This window comes from Tamandua tetradactyla, chromosome 1 (genome assembly GCF_023851605.1).
Source record: "Tamandua tetradactyla isolate mTamTet1 chromosome 1, mTamTet1.pri, whole genome shotgun sequence".
Lineage (NCBI taxonomy): Eukaryota > Metazoa > Chordata > Mammalia > Pilosa > Myrmecophagidae > Tamandua > Tamandua tetradactyla.
Window position 1 is genome coordinate 165,016,000 of NC_135327.1, and position 12,790 is coordinate 165,028,789.

General features: G+C 36.8%; 1 pseudogene; it reads right to left on the reverse strand.

Moving 5' to 3' along the window:
• Positions 1–10,291: 10,291 nt before the first annotated feature.
• Positions 10,292–12,316, reverse strand: LOC143681602 (fasciculation and elongation protein zeta-2 pseudogene; annotated as a pseudogene).
• Positions 12,317–12,790: the final 474 nt, after the last annotated feature.

The window sequence follows — 12,790 nt, forward strand, 5'->3', positions numbered from 1 at the left end:
AAGAAAACGGAGCTGAATTTTTTCAAATGCCTTTTCTGCATAGGGATAATCGTGTAGTTTTGTTTTGTTTTGTTGATGTGATATATTATAGTACATGATGTTCTTAGATTGAACCATCCTTGAATAAATAAATATCAAATGGATAAAACCCATTTGATCATAGTGCATGTTTCTTTTGATGTGCTGTTGGATCATATTTGCAAGAATTTTGTTGAGGATTTTTCCAACTATAATCAGTAGACAAACTGGTCTGTAATTTTCTTTTCTTGTAGTACCTTTGGTATTAGAGTGATGTGAGCCTCATAGAATGAGTTAGATAGTGTTCCTTCTTTTTCCTTCTTCTTCAATGTTTTTTTGAAAAGTTTGAGCAGGATTGGTACTAATTCTTCTTGGAATGGTTGGTCAAATTCACTTATGATGCCATCTGGTTCTGGGCTTTTCTTTTTTGGGTTCTTTTTAATGACCGATTCAATCACATGAAATTTGTCTGTTGAGGTCTTCTAGTTCTTCTAAAATCAGTGTATTTTGTTCATGAGTTTCTAGGAGTTTGTACATTTCATATAGGTAGTCTAATTTTTGGCATACAGTTGTTCATACTATCCTCTTATGATCATTTTTTATTTCTATGGGGTCAGTAGTAAACTCCCCCCTCTAATTTCATCTCTTTTTCTCTCTTTGTCAATCTTGCTAAAGGTTTATTAATTTGATTAAACTTTTTTAAGAATCAACTTTTGATTGTGTTAATTCTAATTTTTTATCCTCAATTTTATCGATTTTTTTTCCCAAATCTTTGTTATTTCTTTCCTTTCTACTTGCTTTGGGTTTAGTTTGCTATTCTTTTTCTAGTTGCTACTGTTGTATAGTTATTTGATTTTAGCTTTTTCTTCTTTTTTAATGAAAGCGTTTAAAGCTATAAATTTCCCTCTTAATACTGCCTTCACTACATCCCACCAGATTTGACATACTGTGTTTTCACTTTCATTTGTGTCAATATATTTACTTATTTCCCTTGCAGTTTCTTTTTGGGACCCTTTGCTTGGATATGCATGGTTTTCAACTTGCTGCTGTGAGTGGCTCTAGAGTCTCTGTTCATGGTGGGAAGGACCTGAGCTGCTGCATCTAAGCAACTCCCAAGCTGCCAGGACTGAGCAAGGTGGAGTGTCATGGAACAATGTGTCTAGAATGGAAATTTCCTACATGATAGTTTCCTTTGTCTTTGATTCAGTGATTGTGGGAGTCCTTATCCAGACCCTCCCGTCCTCCAGAAATCTAAGCACATGGGGTATGTTTTTTTGTTTGTTAAATCTCTAGGGAGGTTTCTTCAGGGATGTCTTACATCGCCATATTAATGACATCACACTTCAATATTGCATTTTAATGATACTTTAATTTATCATGGTGTGGTGAAGAATTTGAAATTGAAAGCTTTTATCAACAGAATTTAAGGAACCTGGATATTTCTCCTTTTCCTCTGCTTATGGAGAGAGGGAGGGAAAGGACACAGAAAGATAGGAAAGGAGAGGAAAAAAGTAGGGGAGAGATAAGGGAGAAGAACTAGAATTGCTTGCTTTTCCTAGTTCCATTGAGGACTCTAATTTGCACAGGATTGAAAAGAACTTCTGATGCAGGCACAAGGAGCTGCTTGAATCTCCTATGTGGTTTGATCAGCATAAATGTTATCGCCTCCTTCTAGCTCTCCCTTGCTTCAGATTTCTTTTTCAGAAGCAAAAAGATATGAAGCCACAAAGTAGTGGTACTGTTTAGAATATGCCAATCCACCATCCTCTATGTACTCTCTGATTGTGGTATAAAGTTGCTAAGATCTTAAACAAACTCTTTGTTGTCCCCTAATTTCTTGTGAGGAAAAGGAAAATGTTTTACTTGTTAGAAATCTTATTTCTTCATTTATAAGTTTTATTTAATATGTGAATAAATGTGAAGCTGAAACAGCAATCAAAAATGAGTAAATTATTATTACACATGTTTTAATTCAATATTTTTTAAATTGAAACAATTTTATAATAATTTATATTAAGTTTATTTAAAATCTTTTTCATTCTTACAAAGTCACTGGTGCTTATGGTAAAATGATTCAAAGCTACATAGTGGAAAATTAAAAGTCCCTGTCCCTTTACTCTAGACTGGGATAACTCCTGGTTATAGTTTCTTAGGTATAATTCAAGAGGTATCCTAGGAACATGGAAACAAATGTGTATCTGTATCAACACAATTAGGCTTATGATGTCCATAATTTTCTACCGCTTGCTGTTCCCACATGACAACATATATTTTGTGACTATCCATATCAGTACATCTTTTTTGCTGTCTATATAGTTCTCCACTGTATGACTATATTTTAGGAAATGCATATCGATGGGCATTTCATTTTTTGAAGATTTTCCCCCTCTGTCAGCAACATCCATGTGCATATATAATTTGGTACCCTTTAGCCAGGATGAAATGGAATTGCTGATGCAAAGGGTAAATACATTTCAATTTTAGATAGATACTGTAAATTATCTTCTAGAAAGTCTGTTCCCAGTAATAATCTTATCATTAGTGAATGAGAGGGACAATTTTCCTCTCCAATACCGAGTATTGACAAATTCTGTAATCTCTATTCCTCTGACAGGTGAAATGGCATCGTTTCAACTTTGTTATTAGAGAATAAAGTTGATGGTTTTAATAGTTTGATAAGATTTTTTTTTACTTGACAAGGTATTTTTAAAGAATAAATTTTGTTTTGCTTCTCATTTATTCCCAAAGTCTATTATGAGGAGACCATCCCATTTCTGAAAATTATATATGCCTTTTCTCATATCAACAAATTAAATATGAAACCAGGAAAACAAAGACCAGCTTTAAAAGAACATTGCATTTCTTATGTGATATTCGAGCATGATAATCATTATTATATTTTTAAAGTACATTAGTTACTAAAAGGTGCAAATTCAGTTATTCACTGAATTTCTAAGTTTTGGTATATACCAGTTTTTTTTTCTGTATGCTGTATGGCAGGGGTCACATTCCTTCTTTTTCCACGTGAGTATCCCCTAATTGCAACACCATTTGCTGAATGTTTGTTTGGTTTTTTTTTTCATTTGTCTGTTTTGCTTGTTTGTTTGAGAAGTGCGTGGGCGGGGAATCTAACCTGGGTGGCCCACATGGCAGGCGAGAATTCTACCACTGTATGACCCTTGCACCCCCTTATGAGTCTTTTATAAGAAGCATCATTTAAATAAACTTCGAAAACAAGAAGTCCATGCACTGGTAATTTTTCATGGGAAACTTAATCCTTGCCCATAGATGCATGGGAAAGAGCAACCCAATCCCAGTTTAAGCATTTGCAAGCTATTGACTTTGGGCAAATTATTTACCCTCTCTCAGCTCATTTCCTCAACCGTAAAATGTCAGCTGTTGTGAAGACTAGAAGAAATAAACAGAGTCAGCTAGCATAGTGCTTAACAATAGGGTGGTATGAACTCAACAAATAGAAATTATTATTTGAAGATTTTATATACTTTTGAGATGATTAGTTGTTTTAAGGTTTACATCTATTAGATGATTTAAGGCTTACATTTGGAATTTAAAATTAGCTTTAAATTGTTACTTTTGGGAATATGATGTTAAGTTAAATGTATTCATAATTATTCTTTACTTGAACAGGGTAAGCAACATGTTTAATTTGCAGAAAACTGTAAATGATCTAATTGTAGCATAATGTGATATTTTATTGATGTACAACTGTTTTCAAAAATAAAAAAAATAATGTCCACAGGGAGTTTCTGTCTTGTGTCTTGTGTTACGTTTGTAATTTTTAAAACATATATTTTTTCTGTTGGAGAAGTTGTAAGTTTAAAAAAAATCATGCAAAATACGGACTTTGCTTTTAATAGTCCTACTATCAACACCTGTATTCGTTTGGTAACTTTGTTACAACTGGTGAAAGAATACTATAAATTTACTATTAAATATAGTCCATCATTTCCAGTAGAGCCCACTGTTCCTATTGCACTGTACTATGTTTTTAAATTTCTATTCTAGCAAACTGTACAAACTAAAATTTCAATATTCAAATATTTAATTCAGTGATGTAAATGATATTCACAATGTGTTGCCATTAATTTTTAGAAAATATTTTTACAATTTGTCACTCTTTTGGTTTCCAGTTATCCCAACAGCACATATTTAATGACAGAGCATAGAGTCCTAGGTAGAGCATATACTTTTAATTGAGATATATTGCTTTCCACACCCCAATTTGCTAATCCTCAATGACAGGTATAGGGACATGGATAGGTTTGTATACATACGAAATTATGTACTTTTTAGAGTGCAAATCATCATGAATTATTTTATTTTTCTCTACTATATTTAATTCAAGATCAGAGATAAAAGAGATTCCTGGGATTAATATTTTTTCTATGCTCATCATTTTCTAAAAGTAAGAAAAAACATTGACTGCAGTATGTTCTATCCAAATAGTTTCACCATTTGAACAACCGAAAATGAAGAATATACTTTTTTGCATCCTATTGACAACCTTAGTCCTTGGATGTTGAGAGTTGATTTCAATGACTAATAATTTGAGTGATGCCCTTCTCCCCCAATGTGGTGTTGGGACATAGTCTAGCTAAAATAGTTCATCTCAATTTATTATGCCTCAGGAATAATAAGAGATTCCATTTATTATTTAATACTTAATTATGTGCTATATATACAAATTCTAATTTACTTACGTGCTTTTCACAGATGAGGAAACAGAGCTTTGGACCTGTCCAGGGTCACACAGCTGATAAAACATAGAGTTGATGTAAGACAAGCCTGTGCATTCCACCATTACCCATGACTGTCCTCACGAGGTGATGAGATAAAATAACATCACATGAGGGCACCACAACTCTGGGAATGTGATTATTCCACTGAATTTTGTGCTGGGAATGGTTGCAATGGCAAAGTTATTTTGCATGTTGTATATGTTTCACAATTTAAAAAAAAGACTAAAGAGAGAATGATGATTAAATGCAATACATGACCTGCACTGGATCTAATCATGGAGGAGAAAATGCCTCAAAGAATATTATTTCGACATATGAGCAGATTGGAATATAGATTGTAAATTTTATAAATATTAAATTTAAATTTCTAGAACCTCAGAGCTGCCCAATCTATTCCAGGTCCTGCGAGCATTCTCCCTTCCCTGGGCAGGAGGCATAGGGATTAAAAACCATGTCTGCTATTGTGTTCCTTAGTTTAACATTTCCTCCAGGGTTCCTCAGTCCTGGATTCAATCTCTTTGTCTGGAATCTCTGGGAATTTATTCTGTAAATCAACCCACTAATGATGTGTGGAAAGGGCAATCTGCCCTAGTGCTTGGAAGGTACTGCTTACTCTCAGATTCTGAGTTTAAGTTATGGTCAGGCTCTTTCACTAGACCTAACATTCCCCCAAGGCTGTGGAATGGAAACATTTGCACATAATGGAAAAAGACCGGTGGGTGGGGTGGGGGTGGGGGTAGGGGGGTTGGGGGAGGGGCGGAGCAGGTAGGCAAGGGCTGGGAGATGTCCAGGAAGTGTGTCTGTGATTTCCCCCAGACTAATGCCTTCTGTATTTCTTTTCTAATTAGACTCTAATCTTCAGCTCAGGGTAATTTTTTTTTTTCACATGGCATCTGTGCTGGTTTGAATCTGTTAGGTACCCAAGAAAAGAATATGTTCTTTTAATCCATTCATGTGGAGCAGATCTGTTGTGCCTGGGATCTTTTGATTAGGTTGTTTATGGAGATGTGACCCACCCAATTCAAGGTGGGTCGTAACCCTTTAATGGAGTCTTTTAAGAAGAGAGCTCACAGCAAGAGAGAGCTTAGAATGAAAATGCCCTGGTAGAAAATAAGAGACAAAGAAACTCCCAGAGACATTTTGGAGACAGCCATTGAAACCAGAACCAGGAGAAAAGGGCCAGCAGATGCCAGCCATATGTCTTCCCATGTGACAGAAGAATCTCTGATGCCAGTGGTATTTCCTCAGAGAAGGTATCTTACTCTTGATGCCTTAATTTGGACACTATCATGGCCTTAGAACTGTAAGTGTGTAACCTAATAAATCCCCATTGAAAAAGCTGAACCATTTCTGGTTTATTACATTTTTGCAGCTTTAGAAAACCAAAATAGATGATTTTCCTCCAATCTCTCGTTAATGTAATTTCTATTAGATGGATTTGGCTCTCCTAGATCTGTACTCTGTGTTGTTTTTACTCATATATTCTAACTTTTTGTTTGTGCTGGTTTAAAACTGTTATGTACTCCATAAAAGCCATGTTCTTCTAATCCAATCCTGTGCAGGAAGATACATTGTGGGTGGGACCTTTTGATTAGGTTGTTTCCATGGAGATGTGACCCATTCAATTGTGAGTGGACCTTTTGATTAGGTTGTTTCCAGGGAAATATGGCTCCACTTATTCAAGGTGAGTCTTAATACACTAAATGGAGTCCTTTATGAAAGCCAAAACAGAGAGCAGAGAAATGAAACCAAGAAACAGATGTTTGAAAATGCAGAAAGAAATGTCCCAGGAGATGCTAGAAGCTGAGAGAGCCATCTGAAACCAGAAGCTAAGAAAGAGGAACTGTAGACATTGCCAGTGTCTTCCCATGTGACAGAGAAACCCCAGATACAATTGGCCCTTCTTGAGTGAAGGTATCCTCTTGTTGATGCCTTAATTTGGACATTTTCACAGGCTTTTGAATTGTTACTCGGAACTTAATAAATCCCCTTGTAAAACCCAATCCATTTCTGGTATAAGCAACTCAAACATTGTCTTTCTTGTTTTTTATTTTAGGTTTGATCATCTTTTCCTCTAGAATACTAATTTGGTCTAAACCAAATTTTGACACATACATTAACTTTAAAGGCCTTTATTTTTGGTAATATGATTTCTTCTTTCACTTCTAGCTTTGTTTTGGTTTGTGGACTTCTCTGAGAAGTCCACAAACCAAAACTTGAACTTCTTGAACTTCTCTGAGAATTTTGTTGTTGCTAATTGTTTTACATTTTATTCAGTTCCATTTCCTAGGGATCGATTTTCCCTTTGTTCATCTCTTTTTCCATACTGTTGGTTTCTATCAGATGTTTCATGATTCTTGGTCATTTACTTCATATGTTTGAAGGAACAGAGTAATTGATGAACCTATCCTAGAGTTTTTCCCCTGCATTTGTTTGGATATATATGCTCAACAGGAACCTTGTGTTGGACGGGAGGATGGCCTGTCCACTCTGTTAAAGAGATTGATGTATGATGACAAGTAAGATTCCAGCTGGAGCATTTTGGGAGAAAACAGGCAGGTTGCTAGGAGCCTTCATGTGCTAGTTTAAAGTTGTTGTGTACCCCAGAAAAACTGCATCTGTTTTGATTTGCTAACCACTGGCAGAATGCAATACACCAGAACTGGAACAGCTTTTAAGAAGGGAATTTATTAAGTTACAAGTTTATAGTTCTCAGGCTGTAAAAACTGTCTAAACTAAAGCATCCAGAGAAAGATATCTTGACTTAAAAAAGGCCAGTCTAAGTCACACAGGAAGCATATGGCTGGTGTATGCCAGTCCTTGTTTCCAGTTCCATTGCTTCCAGCTTTTGATGCCAGTGGTTTCCTCTCTGTGGGCCTTCACTGAGCTCCTACAGGACACAACTCTGGGAAATGACTTGCTTAGCATCTCATGGGAAGGCATGTGGTGATGTCTTCTGGGCATCTCCAAACATCCATGTCTAGGCATCTGCTCTCTCTGTGGACACTCCAAGCACCTCTGAATGTCTGCATCTCTGTTGGAGTGGTTCCTGTCTAGCTTCTATTCTCTCAGCTCCTGGAATCTCCTGGGGTTTCTGCATTTCAAATGTCTATGTTGGCATTTGCATCTGAGGTTACTCCAAAATGTTTCCCCGTATAAAGAACTCTAGTAAACTAATCAAGACCTACCTTGAATGGATGAAGTCACATCCCCATCTAATCAAAAGGCCACACCCATAACTGAGTGGGTCTATCTCATGGGAACAATCTAATCAAAGGTTTCTACCCTTAACAATAGGTCTGTCCTTAAAAGACTGGATCAGGATTAAAACATGGCTTTTCTTGAGTACATAATAGTTTCAGCCTGGCACACCTCATAATTATCAAAGTTAAGGAAAAATTTTTCATGGGAGAGTTGTATAATTCCATCAGGAGTTAAGCTGCATTTTCCTTTTTTTTTTTTTTCATGTGGGCAGTCACTGGGAATCGAACCTGGGTTTCTGGCATGGCAAGCGAGAACTCTGCCAGTCAGCCACTGTGGCCCACTCTGCCTTTCCTTTTTATTCCTTCATTGCCTGCAAGTGAAATCCAGTTATGTACAGTTTAGCTCTGCTTTTGCATTTAGACCAATGTCTAAACTGTGCACCTTACCTAGGAAGATCTTTTTCTATGTTTAAATGTCCTGAGTTTAATTGTCTTTGCTGCTTACCATTCCACATGCTCTGAGAAGCTGAATGGTCTGACTTGTTCTGCTGTAAAGGATGCAAATTTTAATTGATTGCCCTGAAAATTGGTTCTCTATCTACCTCCATTTGTTTTGTTTTGGTTGCCACTGAGCCTCCCTTTCTCCAATGGAAAAAACAGCTTATATCTCTAGTGTGATTTTCTTCTATGCTTATTTTACCTTTTTTAAAAATAACGCATTTATTCACTGCCACCTGATGTTAGTCTTCGAGTCATTTCACCACTTCTTGTATTTTATATTGATTCTATGGAAATGTGCTAAAGATGAGGCAGTAGATGCATGTGCTGAATTCACCTTTTTGAACTATTCATGTTGTAAATTAATGTTGTAATTGCTGAAGAGGGTAGCAAATACCCCACTAAGAGACAGGTATTCAATTATCATCAAGCATAGTACATTAGGTAGTATTTTTTAAATACTTCACCTCTGTTTTCTTTTTAAAATGGAGTTCTTTAACATACAATTGTTTTTACCTTCAAATTTTTCAACTAAAGTCTCAAAGTTTTCTTTCTTTCTTAAATCAGTGAATTTAAATTGGATATTTTCAGAAAATTATGATCACTTATACTAACATACTTCTAAGAGAGATCAACATCAATTATAAAGAGATAATGCAAGCCTCCAGTTTAACTTGGAGAGTTGAGTCACCCCTGCAAAGAACACAAAGAACATGTTTCTCCAATCCACATCGGAGATCTTTTTCCACTCAATCTCTACTTTGCATTAGGTGACTAAATGACCAGCAGCAAACAAAAGCAAAGATAATTTTTTATTTGAAAATTTAAGAATCATTTTTAGAATTAACTTTTTTCTTCTACTTGAGAATTTAAGAATCATTTTTAGAATTAACCTTTTTTTCACACTTATTAAATGACACTGACTTGATTAGAACAAGCAAGTGTTTTCTAGCTAGTGATGTATACTAGGGTAGCTGTTTCTAGAATTAGTACCTTAGGGAAATACACCAGCATGAATAAAATGTTCACAGTAATGATGGGAAATGGACAATGTTGCAGCATACAAATTCTTGAGCACATCAAAGGATACTAGCTCCTTTTAAAATACATTTTTCATAGACACAGGACACAAAACATTTCAACTAAGTTAAACAACCCAAGATTCTGAAAGTGAATGGCAACTTAACGGTTAAAATTTGAACAATGGTGACAATCCGGAGACTATACAGTCAGTCACCTTCTATGGTTTCGATGATCACTAAATATTAAGCCGAAGTAATGCACATTCTGGTTTCCCTTCAAGAACAGACCAACCTTGTTAGGTTTTAGTCTCTCTGAACAATACTGGTAGGTGATACTGAAAATTCTCCTATAAAAATCAGGGTAGGTTCTTGCCACCACTGAAGAATAGCTGTAGTATAAATCTCTCAATGCTTTAATCTAGTTCTTCAGTGCACTCGAGATCTAGAAAGCCATACAAACTCAAATGAGCATAAAGCCAATTAATGAAAAATATTAACTGTACATGCATATTTATCATTACTCCCCCTTATTCTACTAAGTTAGAGGAAAGTTCATAATTGTTAACAAAATCCATGTCTAGAATTTGAAATAGCACCATATTTCTCTTGATTCTATAATACAAAGAAATAACGTAGTTGTGACCTGCTAATACCAAGCCACAAACCCAAGTTCAAGTATGCTGAGTTTCCAATAACAGGAAAGTAATGGTAGCCATTTTTCAGAATAATGTTATAGGAAATCTAGTTTATCATCCAGGGAAGATACAGCTGGCCCTAAAGTAATGCTGCACTATATGGGACACAGAATTTTCAGTATATAATCATTCAACAAGCTTGGAACTCTTGCACTAGCCTCCTTCATGGCATGGAAAAGTTTTGTTAATACTTGAAGATCATCAACAGATGGTGGTCCTTTTTTTCTCATAAGGAATGACTACCATCAGGTATGTGCCAAACATATGACTTCTCTCTGTCTCATTATTCTGAGAGCTGCCATTTTTGAGCTTCTTTTTCTTTTTGGCTGTTTCTTTGTGCTTGTTCTAGTTTGAAAGCTGCCGGAATGCAATATACCAGAAATGGAATGGCTTTTAAAAAGGGTAATTTATTAAGTTGCAAGTTTACAGTTCCAAGTCATTAAAAATGTCCAAAATTAAGGCATCAGCAAGAGGTTACCTTCATGCAAGAAAGGCTGATGAAGTTCAGAGTTTCTCTCTCAGCTAGGATGACACATGGTGACGTCTGCTGGCATTCTTTCCTGGCTTCTTAGTTCATGATGCTCCCCCAGGAGCATTTTGCTTCTTTACTTCTGTGGTAGTTAGATTCAGTTGTCAACTTGGCCAGGTGAAGGCACCTAGTTCTGTTGCTGCAGACATGAGCCAATGGTAGTAAACCACATCTGTTGCTAATTACATCTGCAATCAGCTAGGAGGTGTGCCTGCTGCAATGAATGATGTTTGACTTAATTGGCTGGTGCTTAAATGAGAGAGCCTAAGGTAGCACAGCCTAAGCAGCTTAGCATACCTCATCTCAGCATTTGCAGCTCAGTCCAGGCCTTTGGAGATGCAGAAAGAAATCACCCCTGGGGAAAGTTGTTGGAACCCAGAGGCCTGGAGAGAAGGCCAGCAGAGACCACCCTGTGCCTTCCCACGTAAGAAAGAACCTCAGTTGAAAGTAAGCTGCCTTTCCTCTGAGGAACTGACAAAATAAATCCCCTTTTATTAAAAGCCAATGCATCTCTGGTGTGTAGCATTCTGGCAGCGAGCAAACTAGAACAACTTCCAAAGGTCTCTGGCTATGTGGGATCTGTTAGTTCTTAAGCATTTTCCAAAATGATTCCCTTTTAAAGGGCTCCAGTAAGCAACCCTACCTTGAATGGGTGGAGACATAGCTCCATGGAAACCATCTAATCACAATTCAGTGGGTCACAGCTCCATGGAAACAATAAAAAAGATTCCACCCAGCAATATTGAATAAGGATTAAAGAACATGGCTTTTCTGGGGATTCAGAATATCTTCAAACCCACACAGTGCTCCTTCTGTGTGTTTTGTACTTCAATTAGAATAGAAATAAAAGCTATGTTCCACTTCCTTTTCAAACTAGAGTTCATCTCACAGGCCAAGATTTCTGCACCAGCTCTTCAGAGTAATCCTTAACGGTGGTCTCAATTTCTTCCATTAGTTCATTTAATTCAAACACTGAAAGCCATTTTATTCTTACTTCATAAATGTGTGTACTAGATCTCTTAAGGGTTTGAGTTTCCTGGAAAAGCATTGAAAGCTGATCTGACTGTATGGGAGTTTCATCATCTTTTGATGAATGATGATGATGAAAGTGCGATGATTCTTGCAATATTTCTTCGATTTCTTCACTAACCTGATCTACAGTGCTTAGGGGCGGGTGGCCAAGGCAGGAGACAATGATTGAATGCATGTCCGGCTGTTCTTTCAGGTCCTCATCATCTGATGTTTCCAAGAGCAAACTGTCACTGATCCCTTTTTCTGAGAAGTTCAGAGTAAGCATGTGCAAGGTTTTGGAATGGGATGACTTCCAGTCCACAGGCATTACATTTCCATAACTCTCTCAGGGTGTTCCAAATCTCATCCCCCTGCAAGAGGCTGCGCTCAGGGATGGGCTGCCTGGCCCCCGCTCTGGGGCTCTGCGCGCAGGCTCAAACTTCTCTTCCAAGCAGCAGGTCAGCGCCGGGAATCCGCCGCCTTCCCCTCCTGGGACTGGCGTTACAGTTCTCCTGGGCAAGGAGGCTTCAGATCGCTCCTGGAAATCACAGAAATCCTGCCAGTCCCCGTCCGCTGCCATCGCCGCCCTGTACTGTTGCGTGCCCCAGAATTATCCTTTCTTAAGGGAATTAGAAGAAAAAGTATTTTCTTTTTTGCCTTTTTGGAATACCACATTTTTTTTTTTTGCAGCACAACATAGGTTATTTACTTTTCAAAAAAGATACCTTTCACATGTGATTGCCTTTATGAACCTAGCATCCAAAAGATACATTTGTTACTGATATTTATGTTAAATTTCAGATAACTTTTTATGTATTATTAATTTTTATTTGAAAATGTCTTATTTTAATGACTATTCAAAGCTTGCTTCCTTTCCTTTCCTTTTTTCTATATGCACAGCTTCTCTCATAACATTCTTGAAGTATGTTGAATTATCATGACATAGTATTTACCTTGTAATCCCATCATATTGCATTCACTGAGGCAGGTTTGTAAACTGAGTTAGATCTTCAAATAAGAACATATAAGTTTCTAAGAGAGCTGCATCTGTAAT